We start from the raw sequence: 9,559 nt of genomic DNA, 5'->3' as shown, positions 1-9,559 counted from the left end.
TCTTCAACAATAACAAAGACTAAATGAAAACATTTTAAATTATTTAAATTATAACTATTAAAAATGTTATTTAATAATGATATTAACAATGCACTAACAATGTTTTTTTTTTTTTTTTTTTGGAGAGTAAAAATAAAAATAATTGTTTCAAATTATCCACTCATAGTCAGTCATATTGATGCATGTTTGATTTACTAAAAATATTTGAACATTGTGTTTAATATAGATATGTATACAACGTGTTTAATGTAAATATTTTGAATATAAATATTGTATTTTGCACTCATGTTTATATTTATTAGATAAATTAGATGTCATTTTACTCGGAGCAAAAGTGACCAAATATTATGAAATAACATAATTGAATGTTAATATAAATTAAAGGAAAAAGAAAATTTAAGAAAAAAAAATGTTGACAAAACTTCTGGAAAAAAGGAAAGGAAAGGAAAAAACATATTTTAATAATATTCCTCTGTACAGCAAACTTGGACTTGGAAAGACTGTTTATTTATTTATTTATTTAATGCATTATACTTTCTAAAGATGTAATCTTTAATAGATATGTATTATAATGTATTATAACTGTATTATAACAATTATTCATGAAAGCATACAATGCATTATAAGCTACATTACAGGACATAATTAAGACATTATAAATATTTTTACAATGCATTATACATAAAGGCTTTAAGTAAAGTGTTACCAAAACTTTACTTTGTTTTAAAATGTTCAGAATCCTTAAACTGTGTATTTTAAATCTGATTTTCAATGTGGGCTCTGATTTTTGGGCCCCACTGTGCATGTTTACGTGTGTGTTTACATGAATGCACATCTCCTTGTACCTCTTCGAGTGTTTCTACCTGATCAGAGGCTTCTTAATCTATACTCTGTCCCCCCCGGCTCCCTCTCCATCCTGCTCCAAAACTCTTCTTTCATTTAAAGCTTAATTTCACAAAGCTCCACCGAGCACATATTCTTCATTTGATTACCAGAGGCCACCGAGAGAGATGGGCGCCGCAGATAGCACCATTGCCACGGTGATAACATCATCTCTATGATGATAGAACCATCTCCACGGCAACCCGATCAAGTATCGGGGTGGTTGGTAGGTGTCGGTTAAAAAGGCTGTAGGTACCATTAAATCGTCTGTGGTAAAGCAGAACACTAAAACATGTCATCAAACGCTGAATTCTGGCTCAGTGTGCGCTTGTAGATTACACAGCTGATATCAGAGCTGTTTGCATATGCAAATGCATTCCGCCACAGAGAGATGAGGGGAAAAAGGAGCCTTTTATTCCAGTCCTGGGTCAATTTGCAGGAACATTAGGACATCTGGAATCTCTCGCTTTCTTGATATAACATGAAATGAGTCTGTAAGTTCATAGCAAGTTTATATTTAGATGTTTCCTCATTTTTGTTGTTTATTAATTGTTTTGTTAAAATTCTATCACATAAATTACATTTTAAAATATATTACAATAGAAAATGTTATTTTAAATTGTAATAATACTTATATACTTGTATTTTTGATCAAATGAATGCAACTGTCACAAGCTTGTCCTGTCTTGTTTTGGCACTTGGGTGTTTTGTTGTTTTGAGCCATGTGCTCGTGTCCATTGTCTAGCCCCTCCCATCTTGTTATCTAGTTATTGGTTAATTTGTCCCACCTGTTGTGTTCGTTACCCTCCTTTGTTTGTTCCCCTATTTAGTCTCCTTGTGTCTGTAGTCTTGTGCTGTTACGTTGTCTTATGTTCTTGTGTTTTGTTCCTAGTGTTTAAACCTGTTTAGTATTTGTTCTAGTGTTTTCCCCCACGTGGGAGTTTTGTTTATTCTTTGTACTTTTGTTTGGTTTGTTAATTAAAATATTACCTTTGTTTCATCTGCATTTGAGTCCTCGTTTATGTTTCTTGATTTAAACGTGACAGAACGTAACAGCCATTTGAGGACTCAGCAGTATGGATTCTCGCGGGCTTTCTCCTACCACATGGGACAGAGAGACTTTTAGAGGAACCCGGCTGGTCAAATTTAGGGGAACTCGTGGAGGACGTAGGGGAGGAGATACTAGAGGTGAGCACCGACAGCATTCTCCAGTTTGGTCATTCTCTGACCATGGACCGGCGAGGTTCAGCCCCAAACGTCTTTCTTCGCCTGTTCCCGTGGTTCCAGTGCCGATGGTTCCAATGCCGGTGGTTCCAGCGCCGATGGTCCCAGTGACCTCAGTGCCGGTGGTCCAGAGTTTGGGGACTCCAAAACGCAGGAGGAGAAGAAAGGCTTCCTCTGCAACTGTTCACATCCAGCCAGAGACCATTCACATCGCGTTTGCCCAGTCAGAGACTGTTCACGTCACGTCTGCCGAGTCTGTGTCACCGGGTAAGATGGCTGCCACTGAGTCTGTGTCCCCTGACAGAACGCCTGCTGAAACGTTGTTGGATTATTTTTCGACGCTGTTTAAGATCCTGGAGGTTCCCGGGAAGGTTCATGTCACGCCTGCCCAGCCAGAGATTGTTCACGTCACGTCTGCCCAGCCAGAGACTGTTCACGTCACGCCTGCTCAGCCAGAGACTGTTCATGTCGCGTCTGTCCAGTCAGAGACTGTTCATGTCGCGTCTGTCCAGTCAGAGACTGTTCATGTCACGTCTGCCCAGCCAGAGACTGTTCATGTCACGTCTGCCCAGTCAGAGATGGTTCGCGTCACGTCTGCCCAGTCAGAGACGGTTCACGTCACGTCTGCCCAGTCAGAGACTGTTCACGTCACGTCTGCCCAGTCGGGGACTGTTCACGTCACGTCTGCCCAGCCGGAGACTGTTCTCGTCGTGTCTGCCCAGCCAGAAACTGTTCACGTCATGCCTGCTGAGCCGGTGTCCCTGGACAAGATGGCCGTACAGCCGGTGCCTGTGCCTGAGCCGGTGGTGTCTGTTTCTGAGCCGGTGGTGTATGTTTCTGAGCCGGTGGTGTCTGTTCCTGAGCCGGTGGTGTATGTTTCTGAGCCGGTGGTGTCTGTTTCTGAGCCGGTGGTGTATGTTTCTGGGCCGGTGGTGTCTGTTCCAGAGTCGGTGGTGTCTGTTCCAGTTCCTGAGCCGGTGGTGTCTGTTCCTGAGCCGGTGGTGTATGTTTCTGGGCCGGTGGTGTCTGTTCCTGAGCCGGTGGCGTCTGTTCCTGAGCCTTCAGTGACCGCGACACTGGCCATTATGGCCACAGCCATGTGGTGTGTGTGGGCTACGCACACACTTGAGCCGGTGGTGTCTGTTTCTGAGCCGGTGGTGTCTGTTCCAGTCCCTGAGCCGGTGGTGTATGTTCCCGAGCCGGTGGTGTCTGTTCCCGAGCCGGTGGTATCTGTTTCCGAGCCGGAGGCCGTGTCTGTTCCTGAGCCGGAGGCCGTGTCTGTTCCTGAGCCGGAGGCCGTGTCTGTTCCTGAGCCGGAGGCCGTGTCTGTTCCTGAGCCGGAGGCCGTGTCTGTTCCTGAGCCGGAGGCCGTGTCTGTTCCTGAGCCGGAGGCCGTGTCTGTTCCTGAGCCGGAGGCCGTGTCTGTTCCTGAGCCGGAGGCCGTGTCTGTTCCTGAGCCGGAGGCCGTGTCTGTTCCTGAGCCGTTGGTGCCAGTTCCAGTGCCTGAGCCGTTGGTGCCAGTTCCAGTGCCTGAGCCGTTGGTGCCAGTTCCAGTTCCAGAGCCGGAGCTGTTGGTGCCAGTTCCAGAGCCTGAGCCGTTGGTGCCAGTTACACCGCCCGAGGGGTCGCCGCCGTCCTGGCCGCCCATTGGACTGTCGTCTCCGCCCTGGTCTGTCCCTCCCGTCCCGCCCTGGTCTGTCCCTCCCGTCCCGCCCTGGTCTGTCCCTCCCGTCCCGCCCTGGTCTGTCCCTCCCGTCCCGCCCTGGTCTGTCCCTCCCGTCCCGCCCTGGTCTGTCTCTCCCGTCCCGCCTTGGTCCGTCCCTCCGTCCCGCCTTGGTCCGTCCCTCCTGTCCTAGTGGAGCGTCTGGTAGCCGCTCCTTTAGGAGGGGGTTATGTCACAAGCTTGTCCTGTCTTGTTTTGGCACTTGGGTGTTTTGTTGTTTTGAGCCATGTGCTCGTGTCCATTGTCTAGCCCCTCCCATCTTGTTATCTAGTTATTGGTTAATTTGTCCCACCTGTTGTGTTCGTTACCCTCCTTTGTTTGTTCCCCTATTTAGTCTCCTTGTGTCTGTAGTCTTGTGCTGTTACGTTGTCTTATGTTCTTGTGTTTTGTTCCTAGTGTTTAAACCTGTTTAGTATTTGTTCTAGTGTTTTCCCCCACGTGGGAGTTTTGTTTATTCTTTGTACTTTTGTTTGGTTTGTTAATTAAAATCTTACCTTTGTTTCATCTGCATTTGAGTCCTTGTTTATGTTTCTTGATTTAAACGTGACAGAAACCTTGGAGAGCATAAGAGACTTCTTTGAAAAACATTTTAAAATCGTACTGACCCCAAACAGTGGTGAACACTAGAAATGTTATACAAAAAAAAAAAATTCAGTTGAGTAAACAGTGTGACAACTTGCCCCAGTCAAATGTTGTAACATAACTTAAGATTATAGCATCAATAAAATCAACACATTTGAAAGTTTGTTCTTTTTGTTACCCAAATTGCTCAAATTAGATGTTGACTGTCAGAAATTGCCTCAAAAAAGGAAAGCTAACACAGTTCTTTCCAGTTGTATCATGCTAACACCACATTGTTGTATTATGTTAGCCATATGCGCTTGCTAAACACAGAGCCATATATACGATTCTGGAACATTCTGATCATCTAAACCCTATAAAAGTCTTAAGGTACTTTCTATTGGCCCCGAAGGGACTCTGCTATGCCCTTTAGTGGCTGGCTTTTGTGCTAATAACACAGCTTTCCTGAATTAAATTTCTCTCCATCTCTCTAACGAGGTAACCTTTCCAGATGCCCACTAATAATATTATATTTCTGCCTTTTGGGCCTAGAGAGAGAGACCACAGGGAGAGCCTGAGCTCCAGGACTCCTTTATATGAACTTGAAGACCAAGGGTGTGAGAAATGCTTCTGTTTGAGACAGATGCACGTAAACACAAATACAGGGCTGCCCTGTCCTATATAACTGGTTTTCTGTGTGGTCCATTGGCTGGTTTTAGAGGGCTTTTGGGCACTTTTAGCTGGTCGGGCTGGGCAATCAGCTGGCTGCCCAAGCTAAAACAGCTAAATACCAGTTTGACCAGACTGGGACACCATCTAAGACCAGCAAACAAGCCTAGGCTGGAATTAGATGGGTGGGTTTTTTCAGCTAGCTTGAAGACCAAGAGTGTGAGAAATGCTTCTTTTCGAGACAAACACAACTACAGGGCTGGCCTTTCATATATAGGCGTCTTAAACAAGCTGGTTTTCTAGCCTCAGGTGTCTTCCAGCTGGTCGGTTGGATGGTTTTAGAGGGGTTTTGAGCCCAAGCTAAACCAGCTAAACACCAGTTAGGCCAGGCTGGGACACCATCTTAAACCGACAAATCAGCTTAGCTTGTTTTCTAGGCTAAGGTGTTTATTTGGCTGGTTTTTACATGGTTTTGGACACTTTTCAGCTAGTCAGGCTGAGAAACCAGCTGGCCGCCCAAGCTAAATCAGCTAAACACCAGCTTGGCTAGGCTGGGACACCATCTTAGACCAGCAAACCAGCCTAGGCTGGAATTATCTGTTTTGTGTTGTTGTTTCAGCAGAGGGACTATTATATGAGATATCTTGAAGACCAAGAGAAATGCTTCTGTTCGAGACAAACACAACTATAAGGCTGGCCTGGTCTGTTGGCTGGTTTTAAAGGGGTTTTGAGCATTTTTAAATTGGTCTGGCAGGGAAAGCAGCTGGTCGGCCAAGCTAAACCAGCTAAACATCAGTTAGGCCAAGCTGGGACATGCACCATCTTAGACCAGCAAACCAGCTTAGGCTTGTTTTCTAGTCTTAGGTGATCGGTTGGCCAGTTTTAACAAGGTTTTGGACACTTTTCAGCTGAGAAACCAGCTGACCGCCCATGTCTAAATCATCTAAACACCAGTTTGGCCTGGCTGGGAGACCGTCTTAGGCCAGAAATCCAACTTAGGCTGGTTTGAACATGTTTTTTGTGCAGGACAAACAATAAACGGCAAAAAAATTGGACAAAATCAACTATCCATGAATAACCATTATTCACCATTATTTAGTTATACTCAGACTCATTTTAAAAAGTGTAGTTATAGAAAGACTCAGCATTTAAAATGAGATCCGCCGTGTGACGTCTGTTTTCATGTGTGCCGTTCCGCACTCACAATTGTGTCGAGACGGAGTGAAATGGTTGGTGAGGCATTTTCTAAGGGGCTTTCATTTTTAACACTGAGCTTTATTTTCCCGCTCTGCATTGGAAATGATGGTGGGAGAAAAGAGATGTGAATGAACACATTGAACAGCACCTAAATAATCTACGGCTTAAGTGTAAGAACCCGAGAACGAAGGCTATAGCCACAGAGGAGGCAGATAACACGTCAGCTCAGTCTCCACGTTATCATGCTACACAAAAGCACGGCTTTTATCCGTGCCACTGAATAGGCTCGTATCTGCCTTTCTAGGAAAAAGATTAGCAAGGCTGAGAAAATGCACCACTCGTACATTCATATTTGTTTGCGTACATTTGTGTGGTGACACTTCAGAAAACAAAAATAAACATCAATATGTGACGAGCTTTGAATATTAACCTTACGAGATGTAGATTACTCATCTGATTCCAGGTATTTCTAGTTTTGTTTCAGATTTTAATGAATTACGAGCATCTCCGTGGGTCATAATTATGCCATGATCCCAGCCCTGTCCCCCACAAAGAGTAATTTCCTCCCACAAAAGGATGTAGTTCAGAAAGCTCCCTCAAAAGTCATCATTCAATGCTCTTTGTCTGGAAATCTGTGCAGGATACAGAGTGTACAAACAGCTCTGGTGATGTGCAGTCGTGCGGGTTTGGAGACAAAGACATAGTGCCATTCCTTTCTGCCTTCCGCCCCGGTTTTCCCCACAGCACGCGGACATTAATCACAGGGAGGATGTGGCATTGACAGACAGCTGGATATCCCAGCATGCACACTGGGAGAAAACTTCATTTTTCTCAACCTCCCTCCAACAAATTCCAACCGATACAGCTTGTACCCTAATTCTGAAACACTTTCCAGGGCCTGTTCTTTATTCCAAATGCTTTATAATGGCTTCTAATAAGCATAATAAGTGCATATATGACATTTTTTCTTTGAAATTTTGTAACTATAGGCTAAATATTTGTTTTAGACTGAATTATTGGCTGATGTGTATGAAAAAGTGTATCTGGAAAGCATCACATTGTATATTGAGCATCATCTTTGTGTACAATATTTGATTGTTGTGAGGCACTCTTTTACCTTTTTCAATTAATTCAGTTATGTATTTATTTTGAGTGGCACCAGTGACCTTTTCCTTGTTTATATTAATTTATTTACTCTTATTTAATTTTATGTTTTAGACAAACACTTTTTACCTACAATAATTTATTTATTTATTTGTGAATGAGTGGGTGGGTGTGGGTGGGTGGGTGGGTTGGTTGGTTGGTGGTTGGTTGCACGGTTGGTTGCACCAGTTGCAGTCCTGGCTTATCCAGGTTGGTTGGTTGGTTGGTTGGTTGCACGGTTGGTTGCACGGTTGGTTGGTTGCACCAGTTGCAGTCCTGGCTTATCCAGGTTGGTTGGTTGGTTGGTTGGTTGGTTGCAAGGTTGGTTGGTTGCACCAGTTGCAGTCCTGGCTTATCCAGGTTGGTTGGTTGGTTGGTTGGTTGGTTGCACGGTTGGTTGGTTGCACCAGTTGCAGTCCTGGCTTATCCAAGTTGGTTGGTTGGTTGGTTGGTTGGTTGGTTGGCGACACCAGTGGCAGTCCTGGCTTATCCAAACTGGTTGGTTGGTTGGTTGGTTGGTTGGTTGGTTGGTTGGTTGGTTGGTTGGCGGCACCAGTGGCAGTCCTGGCTTATCCAAACTGGTTGGTTGGTTGGTTGGATGGTTGGTTGGTTGGTTGGTTGGTTGGTGGCACCAGTGGCAGTCCTGGCTTATCCAAACTGGATGGATGGATGGATGGATGCATGGATTTAAACACGCATTTCTTAATTGTTTATATACAGCCCGTCTAGATTATTCTGAATATTTGTCTATAAAAGCATCATACTTGCATGCTGAATGTGGTTGTAACATCAAAAGAAATGTTCCGGCAATCTATCACAAATGAGCAAATGCTCTGAAATTGACTTTCATATGAAACAAGACACATCAAATAGACACCTTGTTGTTGTATAGTTGCTATCAGGGATTGCAACTGACAATGGATTGTAGGTTTGGTAAATGATTGGTTTGTTTTGTAAATTCAACAGAGATACTGTTTGTGTGCCATACAGTGAAAGCAATAGGACGTGCATTTGTTCCACAGATGTACAACATCTCACAGTTGGTTTCCCACTGATTTGAAGACTCATTATTTCTGGAAAACAGGTGGGGAAGTGCTATGGTGAAATCCCACAAGAGCTTGAGCATTAACATGGCCCAATCAGATGCCACTTGTTGTTTAGGGTGATTTTAAGTGTTGTATGTTGTGATGGTGTCTCTGTACTGATTGATTGGGGAAAAAATACTTCCTCAAATGTCTCCCTCTCTATATATCTCCAGTTCATCTCCTCCATTTTCCGTTTTTCCGATAGGATTTGCTGCCTTTCCTTGGGCTCAGGACTAAGAGCTCCTTTCAGAGGAAATGAGCAAAAGATCTGAGATTTGCAGGTGAGCTCAAGTTTGCTTAAACACATGCATATAAAACCTCATACTTAAAGTTTGGAATGATTAAGATTTTTTATGTTTTTGAAAGAAGTCTGTCTTATTTGATGAAAATTACAGTAAAAACAGTAATATTGTGAAATAGAATTACAATTTAAATATGTTTTGTGTTTTAATATGTTCAAATGTAATTTATTCCTGTGATGAAAAGCTGAATTTTCAGCATCATTATTCCAGTCTTCAGTGTCACATGATACAGTATACTTCAGAAATCATTATAATATGCTGATTTGATGAAATATTTCTTATTATTATCACTGTTGATAAAAGTGGCTGCTTAATATTTTTGTGGAAACTGTGATACATTACCATTCAAAGTTTGGCGTAAGCAAAATTCAAAGAAAGAAAGAAAGAAAATATTTTTATTCAACAAAGATGCATTTAAATAAGCAAATAAATGCTGTTATTTTAACTTTATTTATCAAATAATAATGAAAAATCTGATAATTTAAGCAGCAATTACCATTTTCAACAATTCAGCACCAATAATGACTGATAATAATTGAGCACCAAGTCAACATATTATAATGATTTCTGATGGATCATGTGACAAAGAATAATGGAGTAATGATGCTGAAAATTCAGCTTTGCATCACAGGAATATAAGACATTTTACAATACATTCAAACATTTTCATTTGTAATTATTTTTCACAATTTTACTGTTCTTGCTGTATTTTTGTGATCAATAATTTATTCCAAACTTTTAAACGATAGTGTAAATGATTGCGTAACCTGTCT

This window comes from Squalius cephalus (assembly GCF_949319135.1).
Source record: "Squalius cephalus genome assembly, chromosome: 23".
NCBI lineage: Eukaryota > Metazoa > Chordata > Actinopteri > Cypriniformes > Leuciscidae > Squalius > Squalius cephalus.
The sequence above is the reverse complement of the archived record's forward strand: the minus strand, read 5'-3'. Positions refer to the sequence as shown.